Here is a 26576-nt window from a genome sequence, read left to right as displayed (position 1 = left end):
ATAACCAGTTATTTCACTGTAAAATGCCAGTATGTTCTGGCATATGGTTCTGTTCTATACTTTGGATGTGTTGCAATATGAATTTTTTAAATCTTGATTTTTTTTTTGTGTTCTCTCAAGGTTTTTGAATCAAATTCTCTTAAGTCAATTTTGCATTGTATACCTCAATGAATACTTATAAAGCATTTGTAGTCATATACTATAATCTATCAATCTGCAAGAAAAGTAAATTTCAATTCAGAAAAACTGTATATGTATCTTGCTTTAGAGAGACTTGCTATAATGGCACATCCATTTTAAGAAAAATGTGATCATGCTGAAATCTATGCAGGTAAGTGCCAAAAGAATTGGTCAATGCCTGCAAAAACATGGGGAGAAGTAAGGAACTTAAATTAGTTTCTGTGACTGCCTGAGATGAACTGATTGTGGTCTTATAATATAACTGTAAAAGATGCTTCTAATCCAGAAGAAAAAGGAGCAACAAGATCCCTGAGTAAAAGTAACTTCAAACAATAAAAAAGATGTACGTATTATGAGTGAGAGTAATGGGAGAGATTTGTAAAGAAACTTCATGCTGTTGCTTTCATTCTCTGGTTTATCTTTGCTAAAAATGGCTCCACTGACACCGACACAAGGATAGTGCTTCAGATCTTTTTTTTTTTTTTTAATATTGTAAAAAGAAAGTCTTAGCCACTCAAATGTGGAAGAAATTTTTACCCTGAACCATCTGGATGCTTATAAACATTACCAGCCACTAACTTTTGGCAATAAGAAGTCAGAAGGAAATGTGTTCTTGTAGATCCTGTATCAAAATCTGTGGTTTACTACAAACTGTAGTTTTGATGTATGATATACTGCTCCATATTGGAAGGCCTAAAATAAATGTTTATCAATTAATCCACGTAAGTATTGTATGAATGCAATAGTAATCCTTAAAATGAGTAGTTACTTGAATGTGGTATGTTTCTTTCAGGGGAAAAAGAAAAAAAAAAGCATAAGTTTCAGTACAAAAAATTTGATCACTTTTCTCATATTTCTTAGGCCTTCGTTTTTTGAAAGAATCTGTAGATTCTGTAGCTTAGCATATATGTGATATTCGACTCGAAGTGATATGGTAGTATCATATAAGATAAAGCACACGAAGCACTAGTTTGGGAAAGTAAAAGAAAAAAAAGCACAACAAAACAAAAGCAAATTAGATGAATACTACAATAAAATGAAACAATGAGTATACGCTCTGTAACATGATCTCTCATATTTGTGGAGCTCCACTCACATCATTGTTTGAATAATCAGAGTTTATAAACTGGTGTGGAACAGCTAATGAGATCTTTCTGCACTGTGAGATGCAGCATGGTGATGTATGAGAATTGCTCTCCTTCCTTTCTGCAAAAGGTCGTATGCAGTGGTAGGTGTCTGGAAGATGGAGGGGTGACAGACTCTTAATGAAATCAAAACCCCCCAAAACACATGGGGAGTGAAAAAGAAGCCCCACGTTATAAGAATAGATGAGAAAACATGACTGAATGGAAACTCCTCTGCCCAGAATGATTTAGTTTGTCTTTCCCTGAGGTCATTAATTAGCTTGGTTCATTGTCCCTTGAACATCCTTTCTCCTGGTCAAAACTTCAGGAACAGGAAAAGCATACTAGCACTCTGGTTGCAAGACAAGGGGAGTATAATAAATTAAATCCCTATGTTAAAAAAAAATCTCTATATTTCTTTGGGTGTGCGTGCGTGTATATATCTGATTGCAGCTGTTCAGATGATTCTTACTATGTAAGCAAAAAGGCATGCTACAACTCCATATCATCCCATACAGTTACATTCATCCCAATTTGGAAAGACTGTTAGGATTCCTGATACCAGTTTCCTCACTTCATTGTTCTCTACATGAGATGAAGGAAGTGAAAGACAAGCCAGGAAACGTTTACAAACCATTACTTTTTCTTCTAGTGTGGACGCTTCACAACATCGTTGTAAGCATAACACAACCAAGTTTGTAAGCATATTGTTTTCCTTAGAAAAGAAACTACTAAATGTACCCATTTATCTCACTGACTACCAAGGTTGTTCAGCAGATGATACCAAATATTCGCGTTCTGAAAATAGTGTCTCCTACAATGACTTCTATATAGCATTCTATATAGCATTGGATGGTGGAAAGCAAAACAAACCCTACCATATGGAGAATGAAAATTAGGAAACGTGTTCTCATGGTGCTTAAAACTGTGTTATCTGTACTAAATGCAGCATATAGTTACACTGAGTCGTATCTTGATTCATGTTATTCTATTAATATTAAAATGTTGAGAATTTCTAAGGTAAATCCCCACTCAACATGGCTCAAAATTAGGCAATGTGATAAAATTATTTAAGATGGCTTCTGTGCAACTTTTATCTATGCATGCATTCTGCTTTATTGCAATTATCACTTGTCAGAAGAAAATATATGTCCTGGTTACAAATGCAGATTTCTTGCAGAATGTTTTTTAATCTCTTTTAAATTATGAGTGATTATTTTAATTTAACTTTGAAATGTTGATTTGAAAGAGCATTTCAGACAAATAAGGCTTTTACTGGTGAAAAATATTTCCACTGAAAAAGACCAATATATCTTTGGGGAAAAATAGTTTTATTAAATGCTGTCTTGTTTTGATGATGGTTTAAATCCAATACCAAATTATCAAAAATGTATTCTTCAATAATTACAATTTCAATTGAAACACTAGAGAGAATATAGTCACTTTATTTAAAAAGGTCACCTGAATGGTACATCTGTGAAGTGTCATATAAAGATCCCATTTCAGACATGCCAAACTTCTTTTAAGATTATAAGAACAGTTTATCACTTCTCTAGAAAATATATTTAAGCTTTCTGTTGATTTCAATATTTGGTATTTCAATATGTGAGAAACATTCTGTAGCCAGTAACATAGGCTCAGGCAAGGATCTCAGTGAAGTAGCATTTTTATTTGCTATTGCAGTGGCGGGCATCCTGCAAGCAGGAACACACAGCAGAAGTCTATCATAACCTTATATTGTGTATTACCTGACACTTGATTCCTCCTGTTTCCTCGTTGGCTGAGTACTGCAGGTTCACAAACTACTCAATGCTTATTACTGTACCATGTATGTACAATTTTATTTGACCAACCGTTAATTTCTCTTTTTCCTTTTTTTTTTCCCTTCTTCTGTTGTGACTAGAGGGTCCATGATTTTTTGTTTTTACTAATTTTGCACTTCTTGTCTTGTTTTTCTTAGCGATCCTCCTTATTTTGGGACAGTGGGACCTTCCCCTTATCTGCTTAACATACTCCTCACTGTTACGCCTGCACAATCACTTTTTAATATGTCAGGTTAGTGGAATTTTCCACTGCAGAAACACAATTTTATTTCTCACAAATACAACATTGCTCAATTGCTTACTAGACAAGATATACACTTGTGTTTAGGAATGTTGCTGCTCGTGATTATTTAACCATGAATACGAACTGATGTTCAATTATGTACTGGCCAAAGGTAAAGTTATACTTTAGAAATGCTTGCAACTGATTGCTTGATTGACCAAAGCTTGGGGGTTTTGAACATCAACGTTTTGGGGAAGGTAGGTTGCAAGGAAGATTCCAAGCAAGTCATGTAATTGTGGTGGTTTTACTCGAGTGGGCAGCCGAGCTCCACCTCAGCCGCTCTCTCACTCCGCCTCCTCAAAGGGAAAGGGGAAGAAAATATGATGCAGGGGGCTCAAGGGTTGAGATAAGGACGGGGAGATCGCTCAACAAGTATCGTGACAGACAAAACAGACTCAGAGGAGGGAGGTAAAAAAATTATTACTAACAAGCTAGAGAAGTGAGAAACAAAGGAAAGCAACCAAAAACACCTGCCCCCCTCATCCGCCCTCTTCCACCTCCTCCCCCCGTGCAGCGCAGGGGAACGGGGGAATGGGGGTTGTGGTCAGTCTGTAGCACTTCTTCGCCGCCGCTCCTTCTCAGTCACTCTCTTCATAACAGAGCTAGAAGCTGACATATAAATGGCTATATTAGAACAGCTTCAGTGTACAGAAAGATCTCCAATGGCTTAACTAGACAAAGCAGAAAAAATGTTGGGGTGAAACTAAATGTGAATAAAATAAAACTTAGAGATTGAAGAGTTGAAACTCAAAGGTAATAGCTGTTGTAGATCTTAACCGTGTTTTCATGCAAGATTTCTTCATATTATTGTATTTTTCGAAGTGATTTTAGAACAGTATGAAGTTCATGAGGCTAACGCCACTTAGCAATACTATATTCAATTTAATGTTGATTATTGTGATACAATTATTCCATCACTATTTTTACTTCGAAAGGCTCTATGTGGGAATATCTTCCATGATGGCAACTGATGGATAAATGAGGACTTTCTCTGAAATGATTCCCCAGTTGTAAACTGAATGCCTATGAAAAGCTGGTTTTGTTAATTTTTGGCAAATTGCTGTGTTACTATAGTTTGCTGTTGGCAAACCTTACTCTCTATTAAAAAATTGCTGTGTTACTATAGTTTGCTGTTGGCAAACCTTACTCTCTATTAAATGAACCAGGTGTTTAACATCTAATTATGCACTTATAGGTTTTTTAGAGAATCAAAATGCAAATAGTTGTTGCAGAGTGAACTATTACTTCTAGCTCTTCAGGTTAATTTTTTTTTTTTTTTAACTCAGGCACTGCAGTAAACCACACTGACAGCTATTAATGTAAATTAATTATTTCTCCTGCTGGCTTCTTTATAGCTTACTTAGATGAGGGATTATTAAATGCATTGTGCTTTGCAAATTTGCATGCATTAAAAACCTTACCATTGCATGTGCATCGTTGGCTTCTATTACGGGTCCAAAAATTAAAAAAAACATTGCTGAGCCATTTCAACTGGTAAGTGCTCATCACTGTCCACATAGCTCTAAAATATAACAGAGTAGTTCATTTTGATTATAGATCCTTTTGATAATGTGTTATCCCTGACATTGTCCAGGGCATTTGAATCATCTGCCCTTTTACATTGATATGGTGAAGCTACTGTGAAGAATGGAATTATAGGATGCAACAGAATATGTATTTTCCCGGTTGAGAGTTTTTTTTTAAAAAAAGAATCCAGTTCAGATAGCTTCACAGAAAGCAGATAACTGTGGCAACATAGAAAAATGTAGGAATATAGATCTACTGGTGTTAATCTGCAGAAAGTTTGTAGAGTCATAGAATGATTTGGGTTGGAAAGGACCCTTAAAAATCATCTAGTCCAATGGATTTGCCTTTGTAATTTCTTCTCATCCTCAGGCTTACTCTTTTCCTGTCTTTTTTCTCTACCTCTGTCTTTTATTTCTCATCCAAAGACCCTTGAGAGAGAGGTGAAGAAGCGACAAAGTGACGGGGAAAAAAAGTAACCCTTCTCCTTGAACTTCCCATCTATCCTGTTCTGGACTCTTGTCCAGCAATCTGCATCAATCACTTTTAATACTGATAGGTGGGCATGGTCTTGCCCATCACCTCTCATTCAGTAAGTCAGTACTGAAATTCTGACAGTTTACATCTGCAAAGCCATCGGATTATTTTTTCAGCATTCCTCTCCTATGCTGAGATAGCCTCTCAAAATATTGACAACAGAGACTGCAAATACTGTTGTTGGCATTTGTTTCTTTCTCAGGTCTGGTCTTTATATCTTCTATCTTTTGTCTTTTCCTTTGGAATGTTAGTAAACAGTGATTGGGGTCCACAGGTGGTAGGACAAAGGCATTTTAGGCTAAAGCTGTGCAAATAAATATTAAGACTATATATAAAGATCCTCAAAAATAAAGTCTAAAGTAACTCAGTTTTAGTCTGCCATTAATTAAATGGAACCAGAATATGAAATTCAGGGGGGTTTGTTTGTGTTAGCTGCTAAATTGAAAAAGTGACAATAAAAATTGAGAGTAAAAAATGACATGAAACTGATACTAGATTCTGGGAAAGACTGCATTTTTCACAAAAACATAACTGACAGCCACATGTCTGAACAATTTTGGTCCTTTGGGTTTTAAAAATTTGATTCTTGGAAGCTAGCAGTAGTTCTCAGTAGGGTAGATGTATTGTGTATAGGTATACATGTGTTCATTGAATTCAGCTATTTCATTCTGCTTGGTAATTACTTTGGAAAAAGTTGCTTAGATTACTCAATAAAATGTCATCATTTGCTTCACATCATGGTGCTTATGCATGTTCCTTGTTCTCTGTTTAGTCTACCTACTTGTTACCAGTTGAACTTTGTTTGTTCTTGTTGTGCAACTAAATGAAGCTTGAGAGGCAGGAAGCAGCATACCTACTTTTACTTAAGAGTGTAATATTAATGAAAAGTTCGCTGTCAGTTGGAGATAGGGGCGTTGCAATAGCACCACTTGCAGTAGCAAGTCTTCTCAGATTTCCGTCCCATTGCTTCAAGGAGTTTGTGCATGAGTTTATATTATTATATTGATAATATAATTAATAATATAATTAATATAATTAATTAATAATTAATAATATATTATTACATATGAGTTTATATTACTCTAATAAAGTAACACTAAGCAGTTAATAAATATATCAGAAGGCTTTCCAATGCTGTTTGCTTCTTTGATAGCAGCATGTGTTGTATCTGCAGATAAGAGCGTTCTATTGGGTTAAGATAAATGGATTTCATAATCTCACACCGAGGGGAAAACAGACTGGGAAGATTGGAGCTTCATGACCTGGATAACTTAACATTATAGCTCTGAGAGGCAGAGCTCTAAAAAAACATTAAGGATGGTACTTTCTTGATTGGAGATTCAGATATTGATGCACTGCCTTCAGTCCTGTAATGTTTTCAAACTTTCATTAAGTTTTTTATCATGTTTCACCTGGTTCTCATAAATTGCTACTTTGAAAATAAATTGTTTGTTATAGTGTGTCAGTTATGAGTAGATTCATCTTCAAAAGAACATTACCATTTCCTAAAGACTGGTTTAAAATCCATCAGCAGAATATAAGCTAAAGTGCATTGCATTATTTTGACATATTATTCATTGAGATCGTTTCCTTCTGGGCTTAATATGTTGAATTATCATAAAGTAGAAGAATGATTGATCCATTATTGGTTTTAAGAAATACCACAACTGGTTATCGTAACTGCAAAAAAAAATAAATAAATGTGAAATTAAACTTCAGTTTTGCCAAGTAGGCTCATAAACTCCTTTTGAAAAAATGGGTGTCTGATTGCTGTTTGTAAATATTACTACCTTTATCAAGAGACATCACATGGGATAGGGAAAACTTGTCTTACAGAATGATGCATTAAGTGAGAGATAGCTGGTTTGACATTTTTTTCACTTAATGGATAGGCATATTCAGAGAAATTTGAAATTGTCAGGTATGGGCAGCCATCCTTGAAGAAACACCCAGCAGATTTAATAGCCTTTAAAAGTAATTAATGGTTTATTGTATATTAATCACTGGGTTTCCATTTCTTACAAAATATATGATTTTAAAACCGAAGCTTGCAAATATGTCTATAAATATTGTATATATAATGAAAACAGATGAATATATTACAGTGATTTAAAAGGTAGCAAATGACTTGGTGCCCCAGAGTGTCCTACATGTTTGTGTGTGTATAATCCCAGTTATAACTCAAGAAATAAATAATTTAAGAAGTGTGTTGTCTGCAGACAATAATGTAGACATGCTAGTTGATCGTAAGAGAACTTCACAGAGGGAAAGACTGTTGCATAACTACAGTGTAATGTAACATTGTGCAGTATTGCTGGTTGTGTAGATCCTAGTTACAATTTGAAGGGGAGACAACAGCGGAGGATGTGAATTCTTTCTCCCAGCTAATAGGAATATAACTTATAGTAGAAACATAATTATTGGAAATAAAGATGGAATTATCAATAAACAGTTTTAGATAGGGAAATTGGTCTAAAAAAGTTAATGTCTTTTATTAAAAACAGTCATGTCTTATTCACCTGAGTAACCAGGGTTACCCTGGATAGCTCAGTGACAGTGTTTTAGTGAAGATGCTGATACTTTGTGGGAAGGTGAGGGATGAGGTTGAGCTTTTGATATGTGTGCATATCCAGGGAGAAAATAATTCCTCATAGATTTATGTGAGCTGACATAATTTATTCATTGCTCTTACTAAAACAAATAGCAAACTTTGGTGATCATCTGAATATAGAAAATACTGGGGAAAAAATGGGAGAAGTAGTAGCTGCAGTCAAAGAAGAACTAATCACATATTCAATATGTGCAGCATCCTGTGTGTGAATCCCATGTTGATTGTGGTATCAATGCCTTTTGACGTCTTGCATTTATGAGCAGATTTTTGAGAGGATTTTGGTATATCTTTTAGAATCGGCATGGTTAAGAATCAACTTGTTATTCATCACAGTTGATTTCATTCCATTGACTAGCATTAGTTTATCTAATTAAGATATTCATATACGTTGAAGATTCATTTACTTTTGTATTGGTTATATATAAGTCCTGATGTGATGTGATTTACAAAGATTCTTCTCACAGTAATAAAGTGTGAGACACAGTTTTAGTGAACACAGATTAAACGGAACATAAAATGTTCTGCATGCTATGTTCAATACAGGCCACATTGGGACCTTTAAGACTGGAAATGAACTTTGTGAATCTTGTGCAAGATAAGATGCGTGTATTTAAGCACCAAATTTAAAGAGCATAAGCAGATCTGATGTTGAAGACATCAGATTCACATCTTAGGTCTGATAAAGTTTTGTTGAAAAGTATCTACACAAATTAGCTTTTTACATGAAAAGCTGTTTAGTGTAAAATCTTATTTTCTACACAAAAACTGCAGCTGACGTGACAGTGCAGGGAGTTCAAGTGACGTGAGCTTGCCTGAAACACAAGGCCTGTCCTTAAATAAACTTTCGATGTGGTGAGACTTTTTGGCAGCTTTTTGACTACCTGCTGACAACACACAAGTACGTTCTTAGAGAGACATTAGTATGTATTGGCTTATAAACGAACTTTTCTAAAAGACTTGAACAGTCAGTTCCCTTGGACTTTCTGATGGTGTCGGCTGTCTGAATTTTTTTCCTGTCAGCTACTGAATGTCTGCATCATTTATTCTTCATGCATCATATGTTCCTCATGCTTTTCCTTCTTGTATTTGAGGGACCTCCACTCCTGATGCTCATTTTTTTTCCCCCTCCTGTGCCTATTGCAAAAGGAGCAAAGTCCTCCTCCAAAATCAAAAATATTCACAACAGAGGATCTGATTACCTGGTGGCATAGGTGCCAGCAACATGATAAATCTGATAAACTGTTTCGTCATTCATCCGCATTCTTACTTTGAGATTTAGAGACCTAGGAATGGCTTGACCTTGACCCTTAGAATATCTAATTAAATAGAAATATATGAAACTGTGATATTAGAAACCATGGCACTTAGACCTATAGTCCAAAAACCTAAAGCATAATCAACCTGCCCTGCAACTGCTGTTTTTCTAAACTTTCTGTGTGGCATGTCCTTTTTGAATCCTGAGTAAAGCCTCTTCAGTTACGTGATCAAATCCACAAAGACTTAGAAATAAATTTCAACAATTGAAGTAATCCTTCTGGCATTGCAACTCAGGGCATATCAAATAGGAAATCCTATTAATAAAAAGTGTCAGTATTTATAAGGAAAGGAAGTTCAAAAAGTGCAGTTGAAGCTATTAAGCAGTTAGATTCAACAGGACATGAAAAACTAGTTAAAAATAATCGTAAGAGAGGAATTCACTGCACATACTGAGAAGTTTTACGATTACAGGAAAGGGTAAATAACCTCCACAAAAGTGAGGAAAGGCAAAATAGCTTTCTGTGACTAGAAAACACAAAGGGAAATATTCAAGGTATTAATGTGCTGATTCTGTTGACACACGTGCCATAATCTTTATGCAAAGACAATTCAATTTCTACACATTGTTATACTTCTGGCATTGCAATATATTTGTGTGAGTGATTTGCATATTTGAGGATAATCATTTATATTTTAACCTTGCAGTTACTGCCTACTTCCCATCAATGAATGATGTTCGGCCACATCCTACAAAGCAGGGCCTCAATGCAATGTGAGAGGCGCTTGTTTGGGAGGACAGAAGTTTTCATGAGAGCCTCCATCCCCTCCTTCTCCTTTTCCACTTTTTATTGCTGAGTGTGACCCCACATGGCATGGAACATCCCTTTGGTTGGTTTAGGTCATCTGCCCTGGTGATGTCCCCTCCCCATCACTTGCCCACCCCCAGCCTGCTGGCTCTTGGGGGCTTGGAGGGAGTCGTGATGCGGTGCCAGCATTGCTCAGCAGCAGACACAACACTGGTGTGATACCAGTGCTGCTCTAGCTACAAGTGCAGAGCACAGCACTGTATGGGTTGCTGCAGGGAAAGTTAACTCCATCGCAGCCAGAGCCAGCACAGAGGTAAAAATGAGTTTGTTAGTTATCTCTTATATAAGAAGCAATATGTTTAAAACACCTCAAATTGTTTTCTTCCGTTATTTCATTTTTCTTCTATACATATAAGCACAAAGTAATTAATGACATTGGCCTTTAATATGTTCACAGATGCCTGCGATTTTTTTAAAACTTCTGTTATTTATCAGAGAAAACATTGCCACTCTTGTGAAAATCGAAACTTAGAAACAGCTAAAGGACTAAAAATGTCAAGGGGAACATAAAAGGAAAATAGCAGTTTGTTTTGGAGATTGTTATATGACATGTTCTGTAATCATTTTGAGAAAACTTCTGTAAACTGAAATTCTTTCTACTTTTTCAGCTGAATGAGTTCTGGGGGCACAATGCATCCCTGGAACTGTAAGTTACACAGAGTTCTTTTATTGTCAGGAAGAAGCTCTGCATGCAGTGCCTCCAGAGTAAAGATGTTTACTGAAACAAACAGAATTGTGTGTATGATTTATTATCATGTGTACCATTTCCTTGTCTTATTATACTTTGAGCTGCTTTGGAAGTAAACCAGATCTAGCTCCTCTGCATGCTAATAAATGCTGGTGGTTGTAATTAACCTGTGGTTACAGCAATATTCCTTTGAGATAAATCATTGCTACTTTATTTACTTTTCTTTGTTTAAATTATTTTAAACATTTAGTTCAGTTACGAAAAATGGCTGTATTTCTTGGCTTGTTGGTATGATGCATATTACCTTTATATTTTTCCATCTGTATTGCAAGGATTGAATCAGCTTTTTAGGATCTGGTGCTCAGGAACCAAAGTCACTTTACACTATTTTGCAAAGAAAATTTACATCGATAATATTAAAAAAGAAGAAAAAATTTATCTACTTGGGTATCCTCCTCAGTGGCTTTAGTCAAAGATCAGTCTCTTACAGTAGACATAGACCAGACCGTTAACATTTCTTAGAAGTTACCACAAGAACATGTAAGTTGTTATAGACTTTAGATGTTCTCATCAGGCGGAAAGCTGAGATGAAGTCTGCCCTACCCAAACCCATACCTTTTCATCCAGTTCAAGATATTCTGTGTTCCAAGCTCATACAGTGGGCTAACAGGAAGCTGATCCTGTTGTAGACACGTGGATATTAGCCTCTAGCTCCTTGTGGTTCAGAGTGAGCAGCAGTTGTGGGCAGGGACCCGCATGAGCAGTAGTCCCAGCTGCACTGACGTGAGTAAGGTAAGATTGTGCAGTGCCAGCGCTGCTCCTTTTCCCCATGCTGTTAAGGGAAAGCTTGTTGTTTGCTGCCATTTGGAAGCTGTGTGCTGCCTGACACAAAGTATCCCAACGCAAGCTGGTGCAGTGCTTTCCGACCTGTTTAGCACTGTATGTACCACCAACACATGCAATTCGTGGTGTGCATGTTCACATGAACTCATACCATTGTACTCATGTCTGTGGGACAGCCCAGGGAACAACAGAAGTTCAAAATGTAGTCATGGCTTTTTTCCATATAAGTTGTCAGTAAAAGTTTTAATTAATCCAGATTTTTGTCTGAAATAACTATTCCAGTCTTGTCTTTAAGCTGAACGTTGTCTCTTTACCCAAACTGTCGATGCATGTGTTTACAAACTATTTCTGTATCTCCTGTCTGCTCAGCATGAAGCTGCTGGCTCCCATTTCACTCCTGCAACACAAATCATATCCTTTTATTTCCCTGGTGTCTTCCTGAGGTTGTTCGTAAGATCATAAAGAAAGATTCATATATCAGAAGGATGATTTAAAATGTAGTTTTCATAGAATTTCTTCATTAAAGATGTATTTTCCCAAGGAGTTTGTTTATATCATCATTTTGACTAGAATATTCTACAAGAATGAACAACTTTTAATAACCGAAACTTGCGTTGTTTTAGTTGTCTCTGGAGTTTTCATCAAGTGTAAAGTTCACTTCTAAGTTCAGTACTGTTTTCATTTTGGAGCGTTAATTGCCAAAACAACTTAAACTAGCTACTTTTCAGGTAGTTGTGTTTTTCCCATAAGGGATTCTTTTTGTGGTTTTTGGTTTTACCCGTATAACTCTTCAGTTATATTTTGAGATATGAGAAATAATGAGGCCAAAGCTGATATTCTGAATAGAAAACTACATATTTGATACTGTCTGTGATATTAGGAACTGTTTCTTCACCCACAGGAAGTGAGAATGTAGTAAAAATGTTTTGCACTCTTCTGTATGAGACTACTGTGTTACTGTTGAAGCATTCTGAATGTAATTTCTCACCATTGTTTTATGTCATGGAAATAAGAGAATCAGATATAAAACATAATTTTCAAGAGGCTTGGGGATGTTCTCTTTAAAATACTAATCTTGCATTCTAGATTCTTGATTCTTACATTTTATCGGAAGTTTAAATAGATAAAAATCCATCAAGCCAATAGGACATCAGGAGTAAAAGCAGATACATAACGAGATTTTAGAGAGAGAGCAATGACAAAGTTAAAGGAAAGTTCAGCTTCTTGCCTTTCCCACCATATGCACTAAGCAGCTACAGAGGGAATGGTAATTTCTTAGTGCCTCTATGGAAGTACCACTGCCCCTCGCTGCAGGGGCATGAAGGTTGGACACACTGCATTCGTTAACTTTACTTTTACTGTTACTTTTCATCTGTGATCGTGTGCTTACTCTTGCTGTAGGAAAGCACTGCATGTGCTTGCAGGATTTTGTGTCTGATGTGCGATCAGACATAAGACACTGCTTTTGAGTTGGGAGACAAACTGTGTTACCATTTATAATTTTGTTTCTGATAAACATCCCATGTGTTATTATCTGTCATCCTTTAGATGTTTATCAAGTTTTCATTTGACAAAGCTAAAAGCAGAATTGATTTCAAATCAGGTTTAAATTCATCTGAAATTACTTTCTGAGCATATGGTACCACTTAAGGTCTCAAACAAGTGCAGACATAAGAAAAAAGAAAGCTAAGTAAGTGACACTGAGATCTAATGAAAAACTGTCAGAGAAAAACCAGTTCAAATTCTTTAAATCAATCATGATCAAAACAATTTATTGATTTATTAATGACATGTAATTAACAGGCAGTCACTGAACTGTGCACTCAAACCCAAACAGTAATACCACAGGTTACTATAGAATACTATAAACCACAATACCTGACACTCGCAAAATGTTGAGAAGTACCTTCAAATTACTGTTCTATGCTGTACTGTTCTATAACTAATCCCCAAAAGTTCCTAGTCCATTTCACAGACTTGCCCTGTTTTGCATGAAGTCTTTGTTATGGGGTACAACACCCCATCCTCTGGCCAGGCAAGGGTTGTGATGCTGTTGGAGTGGCTGCTGGCAAATATCAAACTCATCTCTGACTGCTAATGTGTCACCCTCGTCTTTCTTCTCTTTGTTGCAGATCTCCATGTCTCTTGTATACCTTTTTTCAAGCAGACTCCTTTTTTCCTCTTAATAATTCCCTGCTTATTGTTTTATCTGGCAAATGGTCATTGACTTTAGCATTACCAGTTTGGGGGCAAATGCTGCCTCAGTTTTGGTTATTTAGGCTCTTGTTTCTTTCCAGCTATTGGTAGCCAGCCATGTGCCTAGAGGAGGAGCCACAAGTATTCCCCCAACAGTGATCACGAGCACTTAAGAACATTAGCAGAAATATAGGTCATATGCAACTGAAGAAATGAGCAGAGGTTAGTGCAAATGGTTGTACTTTTTTCCCCTTAACTGCTATGCTCACCTTTAATCTTCACTTTACAAAAGAAGTTGACTTGATGTGCCATCTGCAGAAGTGCATTATTTGCTACTTCTACGGGTTGCATTGACAGGCAACAGTTTACTTGCTTTTACTGAAGATTAAATTTATTTTAATGAAGATGCATTCATTGAAGGCATTGTTACGGAGAGAATGACAATCAGCTGAGAACTCAGCTCTATTCTGGCAACATCTGTTTCTTCTGTCTTTAGTGCTCTACTTTCTGTATACTGTATTCGTGAATAGACCCTGAAATATAAACAACTGCTGATCATGGTGCTTGCTCTGATAACATAACTCATAATGTTGCCCTAATTACTAACATTATAAAACTGTCAGGTCTGGAACATTTGGTCTCTGAAGACAGCTCTCCAATTAATCTTTTCTTTTATTATTAGAGATCTTGCTATGTGATTGTCTTTTGGGAAGGAATGAGACGACTTTATGATACAGTGGTGTTTCTAAAGCTTTCAGTGATAATACTCAGAGCAAGAAGACTTCAGGGTTAATAGCAGTGTTAACCACGTCTTTTTTTTTTTCTTTCTATTGCAGCATCTGAAATACTGTAGTCCATACATTGACTAGCTTCCAAGTAAAGGAGATTTGCTTGCTCTTCAGGAGCTGCACAGCTACAGGTTTGTCTTCTTTGATCAGTGCATACTGATCCATACTTGAAAATATTTCTAAACACCATTAAGAGTGGTAGTTACTAGATATCCCTTGCTCAGATTCATTTATGTGTATGAACCCCCTGTCTCTCTTGCAAAAGAAACCAGAAATTCAGACCCAGTGTCAACCTGTCCCCCTCTGCTGAGAGAATTCAATCAACTGAGATCTCTCTTTTCTTTCCCTCCAGTGTCTTGCTGAGAGCAACCCAGCCTGTTGTTCAGCACCATCCAGCCTTTGTCACCCAGGGGTTTCAGGGCTGGTGAGGACTTGGTTCTGCACCAGGAAGGGGGCACTGCGAGCTGAGAAGGTCAGAGAGCTTTCCTCTACTAATAAAACCAGACCGCAGTGCCTTGCTTGAATTTTTTTATGATGAGGCCAATGTTTTGCAGTTCTGCAGGTTCTTCCTTTGCTCCTTTTCCAGTTTCTCTCTTCCCTTTTTCCTCCCCCGTGAACGTACATGGACATGAGTTATATGAGTTCATGTATTGCTCTGGTTTTTGTTTTGTTTGTTTGCTTTCTTTTTCCTTTTGAATCTGTGGTAACACTGAAAAACTGAAAAAGAATTTGCTCAAATCAGCCCAAAATAAGATTTTCTTCCTAGATTTTCTTGACAAAACAAAAAGCTCGAAAGGTATTCTGCTCTCTGGTCAAATCTGGAGATGTGCAAGAGTTTCAATACTTTCTTGTACCTGAGGGGTCGTATGTCTCCCAACTCACAGCAGAGCATCCTGTTCACAGAGTGATCAGCCGTAGTGTGAAGGGAAGGTCTCCTTCAGTCCCTGTTGCTAGTACTGTTTTACTTAATGTGAAATAGGATGACTGATCATGTCTACATGTCTTCTTCATTCAAAGCAGAGATTTGGACCTGGGTCTGTTACTTCCAAAAAATGCGCACTAGCCTGGATTATTGTAGTATGATCTCCCTCAATATTTCCAGGAGACATCGGTTTCTTTTCTCTAAGTAACTAAATGTTTACTGAAAGAAAATCCTTGTGCTTTATTCCAGTTGAGTGTCTGAGCCATGAAAATATGAAAATAAACTTGCCTACCTAGTTCAGTGTTTCTAAAAAAATATTTAATGTATATCAACAATTCTGATGAGTCTTATTTTGCTAGGGTCTGGGATTACAGGGTTAATGCCTGTGCCTCTGTTTTTTAAGTAGAGGTTCATTTCTTTTGACTCTGGAGGTGTTGTTATTCTTAAGAATATCTTACAGAAAAAAAAAACCTTGCTAGTCACATAGAATGGAAGTACAGGTGTTATTTTCCTTGTGTAAATCTGAAGGGACAATAATGATACAAACGCTGCTGTATGTTGTAGATTCAAAAACCTGTCTGCAATATATTTTCTCTTCGTGCAGTGCAGCTCTAATGCTTTAATTCACCTTGTGCATAACTACCATTTCCTTGATGAATTACCATAAACATGAAAAGGTGGGCTGTTTTGTTTTGTCTCAGCATAACCAGTATTGCCTTATTTCAAAGTCTAATACAATTATGAACACGCCATGACTTGTGGATGATTAAATTGCAAATTGTGGGTGTCCACCAGGCAACCAGATATATTAAATTTGTTCACCTTCATAACTCATCCTCATATAGACTGTATATTTCCAAGATCACTCAAATGTGCGTGTTCTGCCTGAGGTACCTTTTGTAATATTTATGGTTTATCGGATGTAAAGAATATCTTCTTCAAGGAGATAGTCATATATCATTTGAACTTCAGTACTTATTATTTTGTTTTAATGGAAAAATGTTACAAATGAATGAGTTTTATTCTTGCTGCAATATTTATATATTTGAACATAGCTTTCTCAATTCTGTTGTTTTGTTCTATGAGAACACAAACTTCTCATTTATTACCATTTAAAAAAAGATATTTCATTTTTTCCTTTGAGAGCCATAAAGAAAAAAAAACCTACAAAATCAACCAAACCAACCAACCAACCAACCAAAAAAACACAGCTAAGTAATCAGAGTGTAGTTGCACAATGTTGTGGAATAAACCTCACATATAATAAATAAAAAATCTAGAATCAAAGTAATCAAAACAAACCTTTTACTCTAGATTTGGCACTGTAATTGAATGAAGGATATAATCTATATAGAATTTTTTTAACATGAGGTTTTTCTTTATAGCTGTTAACTGTTACCTGCCTTAATCCATGTGGAGAATACCTGCAGGTGTTATCAATGTAGACTATGAGTTTGTTAAATAAAAAGGCTAATTCTCTTTAGCTCACAAACAGATAGAAGAGCCCCCTGAAACTGATGCTTCAGCGTGTATCAATGCAGCAGAGAGCTGCTTTCCTGGGATTTAATGCCGAACTCACCTCTGATATTGACACCATCTGAGCTTTAGTGCTGAAGGTGTTGGGCTTACTTGCCATTTTGAGGTGCTCAATTTATATCAAATTCTTGTTCTACATAAATTTGTATTTACTATGTCTGACCAAGGCAGCAGCATTGCCGGCATGGAGAAATGTTCTCCACATGTATGGTGGGATCTTCCGAATTGAATATCTTCTGCTGCCTACAACAGCAATTCTAACACTATGAGTAGCAGAAGAAGCCTCCTGGAATTTTAGGCCTTTGGCAAATGCACACACAGATATAGATGTATGTTTGCATGTAATTTTAAAAGGTTTGTGTAGTCCAACATAAGGGTAAAAGAACAATTGCATGTCATTTTGCCATGCTTAAGCTACAGTGTTGTCCAAACTGATGGTCCTCCCAGGGGGGTGTTATTTTAACCATGCATATCGGCAGTGGAGAGAACCAAAATTGTCCCCAGAGTACTTGTGACCTAGCAGAAGCTGTGAACTGCTACCTGCTGTTGTTATTTGCAGAAGAAGTGGGGTCATTGTGGCACAGACTGAGACAGAAATAAATCAAAGTAGTGCTCACCTTGTTTCTCTACTGTCATGTGTTAAAGGGATGAGGATGTTTTTTATGGCTTCTTCAGAGAACTTGATATTTGCTCTATCTTTTGTTTTTCTTTTATATATTTGCACTGGGTAATATTGCAAAGTCACATAAAATTAAAATTAGGTTTGAAATAGTGTTTTTTAATTACCGTATTTAACTGTTGTGGTTATTGTTTCTTAGGAAATTAATGAGGTGAATTATTGTAACATCATTAAGCTGCAACATATCTAATCTCTCAAATACCCTTCTGGTTTACCATTATTCAAGTATCACTTGAAGGTTAATTTCACTTAGCTGGTATATATTTGACTTTGGCATTACAATTTACATCAAAATATGTTTTTCGTTTTACTTGAAAGTCATTAGGTAACAGCTCGGCCAAAGCGATCACTGTAAGCTTTGCTAGTGAAGGTAAGGACAGAAGCAGTGCAACAGCAGATCACATATGCACACGAAAGCAAAAGTTAACATCTGCCATCTCTTGGATGTTAATGGCATCTGCTGGAGGTTATGCCTTTTCTTCTGATTGTCCACTCTGATACATGATGGTTATGAAATGAATCAAAGTTGAATGGCATAAGGATTTCATTAACATGAAGGGTATAATTGCATGTGTTAAGTTACAAATCCAGTAATCCAAAATCTCTCCTAAAATGTTTTTGACTGAAACCTTTTACTGGCAGTTATTGAATTCCTCATTTCACAGTCAGAGGGTGTGCCTCAAGCCATTAAAATCAGCAGTCTGTTTTCTGTGGTACTTCAGCAGGAAATCTTGTTGTCTTGCCACATAAAGGATAGAAACATACAGTAATATCTTTATAGGGCAAGAGGAGTCTATAACTTCATCAACGTATGTGGTTTTTCCCCAGAGCAGCGGATCATTTTCTATATCTTCATTTTTTTTAATCCCTAAAACCTAGCTTCCTTCTCCTCCAGGCACAAACTACAGGTGGGTATTATGTTTTCAAGGAAGGTAACATTCAAAAATTTCAAGTTTTCTATCATCAACTCATTTTCCTATGTATTCAGCCTGTTATCATGGTCTTTTGAACCATGCATTTCTAAATTTGGTTTAATAATTTTCTGTCCTCTGTACAATTACATTAACTGCTACTCCAGTTCTCTTATACTCCCTTCCATACTTAGTAAGTTACCAGAAACCCTGCCAAGGGCTTTCCTTTTCCCCATACCACTCTTCTACAGATTTCTTGGTTGTAATTCACCTGCAGCTTTGTCGATGTTTAATAGTTACAACAGTCTTAGTTGTTTAATAGTTATAGAATTGTAGAATGGTTTGGGTTGAAAGAGACCTTAAAGGACATCTCGTTCAACCCCCCCTGCCATGGGCTGTAATTGCCAGAAACTTTTTTTATCTGCTGTGTTTCCAGTTTTTATTTTTTTATACCCAAGCAGTTCAGCTTTGTGATGTGGTCGCTTATCCAACGTTTAGGTATTTATTTGTGGTTAAAAGGGGAACTGTCTCAAAGGCTTGTTTACAGGTACACTCATACCGGGAAATGTAGATTTTAGAGGTTTCATATGTTAAATGCATGGTCAGCCATTTAAAATGTTGACAAATATTCTGATTACAGAGTCTCTTGCTCCACTTGAATCTTGCAGATATTTTTGCTGAGCTTGACTACGAAATGAGCTAAAATGTTATTTCAAAAAGACTTTTAACCTAAGTTTTTCCAGCTCATGATGATGTTTGTCCTTTTGAGTTCTTTTGCAACATGCTAGAGGATTAAACAGTTTCTTTCTTTTAGAGTTTAGAAATAAGACTTCCTCAGTGGGCATGATAGTCCGTAATTAAGCACACAGGGGGGTATCCATCCAAAAAGCTGTTCTTGCAGAGTTCTCTGAGAGCATCTGACAGTCTGCAGCAGAAGTGGGTGAGTGAACTGCTGATCTGCTCCACTATGACATTTTTTTGTGCCTGTAAATAGCATTAGGCTTCGATATGGCTTAAAACTTATTTCTGTAACTATCTTTATGTTTACTTTGACAGAGGGTGGTTAAAATCCTGTAGATGATTTGCATTTTTTTCTTCTTTTGCAACTTCCAACACTTGCGGTCTTTATACAGATTTTCTCTGTAGAAGAAAAAATGTCCAAAATGTCATTCTGTCAAAATCTTCATTTCATGGGTAAGATTTTGGTCTGTGACAACATGCTACGTCCTGCATTAAACTGATGGTGATAAATAATTACCAGGGCTAAGCAGTGTAAAGGTTGTCAGTGCCTAATGATCATTGGCTTCACAAAGCAGAGTAGTGGATTAGAGTGTTATATGCAGTGTGATTTTTGCAAGAGTGTTGTTTTCTAGGACCTGATTTTTTTTTTAGTTAATGCTAGGGAAATGCATTTTTTTTCAGAAGAAGGGACATAGACTACATTAATATCACCTATAAATAGTACAAAAGAAATGAAACTTAATAGGACTAAATGCAATGGAATTTGAGGATAACAAAAAAATCAGGTAGAAACTAGGATCTTGCCTGTCTTCACTGTCTGTGAGTATGTAACACAGTATGGTCTGGACAGAAGTCAGCTGAGACTGGAAATATATGGGGAACTTTTTTTTCTTTCTGGTAGGAATAGTGGGAACAACCAAAACAAATGGTAAAATGGAGCTCCACTGGACCTGGCTGTGGAAGGTAAAGGTGCAGAGTAGGGCACTGTAATGAGTTAGGCAGTAGAGCATTCTTGCAAGCTTCAACTGCTGTAGGCCTGTGGCATTTTTCTGTGTCCATGGAGTGGTGACTCAGACGATACCACTTCTAATTTGTATTTATTCGTTTCTTTTGGGTGTTGAATGAATAGTAATAAAACGATTACTAACGTCATTAGGAAAGAAAAAAAGATTTCCATTTCTGATTATCTTCACATTTACTCCCTCATGTCTCAGGAAGCTTGTAGTTTAGAATAGAATAGAATAGAATAGAATAGAATAGGGTAGGATAGAATAGAATAGGGTAGGATAGAATAGAATAGGGTAGGATAGAATAGAATAGGGTAGGATAGAATAGAATAGGGTAGGATAGAATAGGGTAGGATAGGGTAGGATAGGATAGGACAGGACAGGACAGGACAGGACAGGATAGAACTGTTCAGTTGGAAGGGGCCTACAAAGATCGAGTCCAACTGCCTGACCACTTCAGGGCTAACCAAGAGTTAAAGTACGTTACTGAGGGCATTATCCAAATGCCACTTGAGCACCAACAGGATTGGGGCATCAAATGCCTCACTAGGAAGTCTGTTCCAGTGTCTGACACACTCATGGTAAATAAATTTTATATTGTGGAGCCTGGGACTGCACATACAATGCTAAATATAGTGGGAGAATCATGAGACAGACAATATTTACAACACGAAAGAAGCAGGAGCAAGGCTTTAGCTCAGTCATACTCACCTTATTTTCAATATTTTCAGCTGAGTATACCAGTTTCACCCATACAGGTAGTTTTGGAATCAGGGCTTCCAAATGAAAGATGTCTTATTGTACTGTGGTAAGAAAAAAACCTTACAAGATAAATAGAAAAGTTTGGACACTGCCTCTTCACTTTTCTCTCAGGTTTTTCAAATCATAGCTATCACGCAGCGTAAGTGGATGTAGCATCTCTTTGTTTTTCAATGCCACAAGATTTAATGACAGTATCTGTAAACATTTCAGGGGAAAAGCGCTTAAATAGGTAACTCAAGAAACACTTGAAATAATAGTCTTTAGAAATTCTAAAGCAACCACTACATTTTAAAGAAATACATCTTGCCCCTTAGAACATAAATAATATACTAGTTTCATCAGACACAGATATTTTTACTTTTTTTCCCTACATTTGTTGGATAATCAACATTCCCATTTGCTATTTGTCTGATTCTTAAACTTTAACAAGTAATTCTGCTTATAATTATGACACTTCATGATTTTGTAGAAAATTGGCACCTGCTGAGTGTAGGATAATAGCACAATTCAACATTCACTGTAGGAGGAACTGATTTTCTGCTCATTTTGTCTGGAAATGTCTTAATTATAAGTGTAGTTGCCCTCCTGTTAAAATTCAAAATGACTGTGGATGTAGATAAATGGGAGTATAATTTTTTTTACTTGTATGATGAGAAGAAAACCCAAAATAGGCATGATTTTCTTTGTCATGAATGCAGAAAAGGCACTAAAAACTGATCTGAAAAGAAAAAGGGGTGGTTTTACTCGATTTTTCTCTGTGATGGCAGTCTGGTTGGGATGACTTTGGGGTAAGATGACTTTGGAACAAATGTAACTGGTCACTCTTCACCTATGATGAAATCTGCCCTTGGCATGAAAGAAATGAAATACATGTCAGTCACTCATCTGGTCAGCAAATTAATGTAGCTTTGGTAATTCTGTATCCACATGTTCTTAAAATGAAAGCTATATCCCAGGTTCCTTGATCTAACATCTAGCAGGGCTCTAGCAGGCTAAGAGCAGAAGAGATAACACTTATTTCTGCACTTGAGACTGACATCTGTGGTGGGCAGAGGGATGTTCACTGTTAAACCTGTATTCTGTATTATAACTGCAAGCTTAGGGCTTAGATCAGGAGCACGGACAGTGTAAGCCTGTCCATTTTATCCAACAGACAAGAAAACTTGGTCATCCCACGTAGGGGGTCCCTTTCAGTTGGCTCATGAAGACAATTGTAGAAAGTGGAGAGAGCAAAAAGTGGGAATCCTCGCCTGCCTTAGGAAAAGGGATTTCCTTACCTGCATTACTTCAGAGCTCTTCCACAGATTCTTGTGGTCTGTGAACTTTGGAATCCTTACTTGCTCCAAAGGAACAGACAGTCTGGAGAAAATATGTAATACTGGACTCAATGCTTGGTGTATGCTATAGAAAACAAACAAAGATCAGCCCCATATTTGGGCAAACAATGCTGTTGTATTGCCAAGGAACACTCAGGAGGAAGAAGGCAAGGGAACAGATTTTCCAGTAAGTGTTAAAATGAACAAAATCACAGCAATTTGTGTTGTTGAATATTTACTGTTTATCTGTTTGAGACCTAGGCAAATTAACAGCAGCCATCTCATTTTTGTTTCTTGCGGATTATTCTCTTGTGACTTTTCATTAAAACTTCCCTTAGGCACAGAGGAACCACTAGTGAACCACTTTTACTTCTGAACTTTTTTTCTGGGCTGTCTCAGCTTTAATTACTTTTTAGGATTTCAAATAAGCCTTATGTTTCCACCAGTTCATGTTTACTACAGAAGGAAGTAGCAAAGGGATCAGCAAGGATATGTTCTATAAAATCAAAATTTCACATGAAATATATTTTAAATTTAGTCAAGTAGACATTCCCTTCCCCCTCCTGAAAAACCATATGGCCAGGTTTAATACTGTTTCATATATTTTGAACTGAATAACTTGTGTCAAGTCTTCCATTCCTGCACTGTTCCATTTTTACTGGGAATATGATTACATTGAAATGCGAAACCATCAGAGAAATAAGATATTGGATGGGCAGTAGAGCAAGGTGAATTTCTGAGCTGTTTGTATAACTGCTTTTCCAACCATAATAGCAGCTTCAAAGCTTGAGCAAAAGAGCTTATCTGTCAGAATTGCAACTTCTTTTCATTTTTACTTGAAACACCTTATTTGCCAGAGATTCATCAGGTTTGTTTCGTGTTCACCAGCAGGTGAATTTGATCTTAAAAGAGCTCAAATGCATATAACAATGTCATTCCAAAACTGGAGGGAGGGAAGGTTTTTATCCACTAATAGGTCTGTATATATAGGTCACAATGTATTTGTATACTGTTTCAGCATCTTGATCCCAGCAGAAGGCATCATGAATGCTGGCTAATGTTACGAGCTTCCCAGGACACGCTGTCGATGGAGTCAGATTGCAGTGTAGACAGGAGTGTGTGGTGCAAGGTGAATAAAGCAGTTCCAGTAATTTCCTGTTGTTGACTAGAGTAGTGCTGGCAGGTCTGTTAAATGTGGTCAAATTGCAGGAGTTCTTTGGAGTAGGGATAATCATGTAAAGCTCAGAAGAAACATTTTTGAAAATCATATTTCAACTGAGAAGAATCCTTTGTGATATCCATAACAATGAGTTCCTCTGCATAAGAGCTTTTCTGCAGCTTGACCTGTCGTTTGGATATGTACTGCTGAAGCTCTAGGTCACAGTCTAGGTATATTTTATTAATGTTTTTAGAGCATGTATATATATCTTATCTCCCCATATCCACGGTTGAAGATTTGCTGAAGATTTGCTGGCAGCTTTTCTCCCATCACCATAGATTTTAAACTCAACTGCTTCATGGTCACCATGGCCAAGGCAGCCACCGATCACCCATGAGACGCTCTCTGGTCTAGGAGGGCACCTTTCTTAGTCAGCTCCCTTAGTACCTGTACCAAGAAGTTCACTTCAGTGTGCCTGAGGAATTCCCTGGGCCTGTTTGTGCTGGCTGCGTGGTATTCCCAGCTGGTATCTGGGGAGCTGAAGTCACCCATAAGGACGAGGGCAGCTGAACTAGAGATACCTTAATTCCTTATTTAGTACCAAACAGTTAAGAGAAAGAATGGAGAAGTACTTTTTAAATGAATGGCATAAAATTAAGTGTTGTGCTTCTGTTTCCCCTTTGTAACAATATAAGAAGTCAAGGACATTCATCAGATGAAAGGCCGTGACTGATTAAGAGCAATGCTATGCAATGCGTAATTAACGTGTTGCTACTTCTCAGAAGTTTGATGTTAATAAATTAATGATTCACAAAAAAAAATGGACATCTATGTGAATAATAAAATATTGACAGTTACATTAGAGATTTTTAAGAAACTCTCTTACTTAAAAGTGTATACCAGCTATCATTAGGAAAAGACATTTCCTACTGGCAAGCTGTTCTGTAATATTCAGTGCAACTCAGGCAATTAAAAACCTTTTAAATCAATCTGGCATTAAGTTACGGAAAACTCTTATTGCATTCTATATAAAGAAACTACTGATTAAAAAAGTTTCTTCCGTAATATTTAACGAACCACTTAAATTCATATAAATGGTCTGTGTATTCGAATTGCCATACGGCCTGTAGAAAAGCTTGAAGAGTAAGGCTACATTTTCTTTTTTTTTTTTTTTTTTTCCTGCATTACTGGTCACTTAAAGGAAAAACATCACATTTCTGTCCGATAATTTTGCACTTGTTATTGCTACAAAATAACCTGAAGATTAAAGAAACTGAAAGGAGCTGGTCAGTGGAAAAAGGCTTTTTCTTCTGATGTTTTCTTCATTTTGGTTAGGCTGTGTGACTGGTAGTACTTTCTGTATTCTTTCTGCATTAGGGGAGAAACTCACAGAAAAGGCTTTTAAGAACAGCTGGACTGAAGGAAACCCTTGTGTACTGCTGTTTCAAAGGAATTTGGAGACAGTTCTCGAACTACCCATTCTTCTTTGATGCATCAAGGTAACTGGTCACCTATTTTTAGGAGTTTACCCTGAGAAGTTCTCACATGAACCAGAGGCCATCTTGAGAATCTAGGTTGTAATAATTTGAAGGAATCAGTGTTAGAAAATTGAAATGCTTGAGAGCGATTTATTTCAATTTGAATATTTTGAAATTGTGTTCCATACCTCGCGTATGCCTGAAGGAAGATGCTCCCGTTGCCATGGTTTCAGCCTGAGATTTGGGTTTCTATGGTGTCAGCCTTTAGTTCTTGCTGTGAGCAAAAGTAGTGTGTGACCGGGGCAAGGTCATGTAGACTAAAAGCCTCAAAGAGGCTAAGCTTGAGCAAAATAAATTAGCCAGTGAAGGTGTTTTTATGCATCTGCTGCCTAAAGGAGAGACTCAAACCATCGTTTTATGAAGTACAGGGCATTCAGTTCCTATTTAGAAAAGTTAGCACTGCAATCTGAGAGATAGGTCCTGGCATTTTACCTGGCTGTGAATCACAGCCCTTTTTTGCTGAACTGATTTTAGTATCTAGTTAACAGGAGGCACATTCCTCTTTCCAAAGCTGTGGTGATCATGTCTTCTGGAACTAGGCATCAAAACCGGGGATTATCAATTTTATTCCGTAGTTTAGTAACAGTTCTGATAATATGAATAATGAGGCTCGGTATTTCTGTTCTTACTGAGAAGGACTGCATGCATGGATGACGGGCTGTAAGAGAGACTGTGGAAGCACCAGGAATGCCTTCAGCTTCCAGGGAAGACTGAAAATCTCTTTTGACTCTGTCTTTTATAGCACCTTATGTCTTGATTGGGTTCCAGACAACTTAATGGCCTGGCATAATAAGGTGGCGTGGTCTAGTTGAGATGCTCAAACTGAGAACAGGTATCACAGTTGCCAGGATTAGGCCATGGCAAGCTGGAAAATCCCTGTGAACATTCTTCTGAGAAAGCAGATAACAACATAGGAAACACAGATTGCGGATCACGATAAGTTAGGTTTGGGATAGACCACAATCTTTTTAGCACTAAGAAGCAAAAAACAAAGCAGAACTGTTCTCCAGGCATGGAGAATCGTAGAAAAAAATAGATAATAACGTTTTTTTTCCTTTGTTCATTAATTGATTAGTTGATTTTTGTTGTTGTTGTTTGTGTGCTTGTTTAGTTGGCTGGTTTTCTCTTTAGGTAGGACTTTTAAGTTAAAAGTCTGCATCTCGAGGTTTAAGTATGCAAATTCCATTTAAGTCTTATTCCCATTTCTTAAATCCTAGTAGAGTTTGTGGTTTTGGTGTATTGGTTTTCTATCTGGAATCTAGAAATCCTGTTATATCAGAGGGCT

General features: G+C 36.9%; 2 long non-coding RNA genes across 3 annotated transcripts in view; both read left to right on the top strand.

The window, feature by feature from the left end:
- LOC310882008 overlaps positions 1-26576 on the top strand; it is a 124985-nt gene that overhangs the window by 28268 nt on the left and 70141 nt on the right. The window contains exon 1 of one of the 2 annotated variants that reach the window (XR_014572753.1): positions 25147-25252. The exons of the other annotated variant lie outside the window; for it this stretch is intronic. This is a non-coding gene — a long non-coding RNA (uncharacterized lncRNA). Of the gene's footprint in view, positions 1-25146; positions 25253-26576 lie in introns of those variants that run through there. 2 annotated transcript variants of the gene reach the window in all.
- Positions 13178-15323, top strand: LOC310882010. The gene is made up of 3 exons (XR_014572757.1): positions 13178-14154; positions 14769-14851; positions 15073-15323. It is a non-coding gene; the product is annotated as an uncharacterized lncRNA (long non-coding RNA).

This window comes from Anser anser, assembly GCF_964211835.1.
Source record: "Anser anser genome assembly, chromosome: 15".
Lineage (NCBI taxonomy): Eukaryota > Metazoa > Chordata > Aves > Anseriformes > Anatidae > Anser > Anser anser.
The sequence above is the reverse complement of the archived record's forward strand: the minus strand, read 5'-3'. Positions and strand labels throughout refer to the sequence as shown.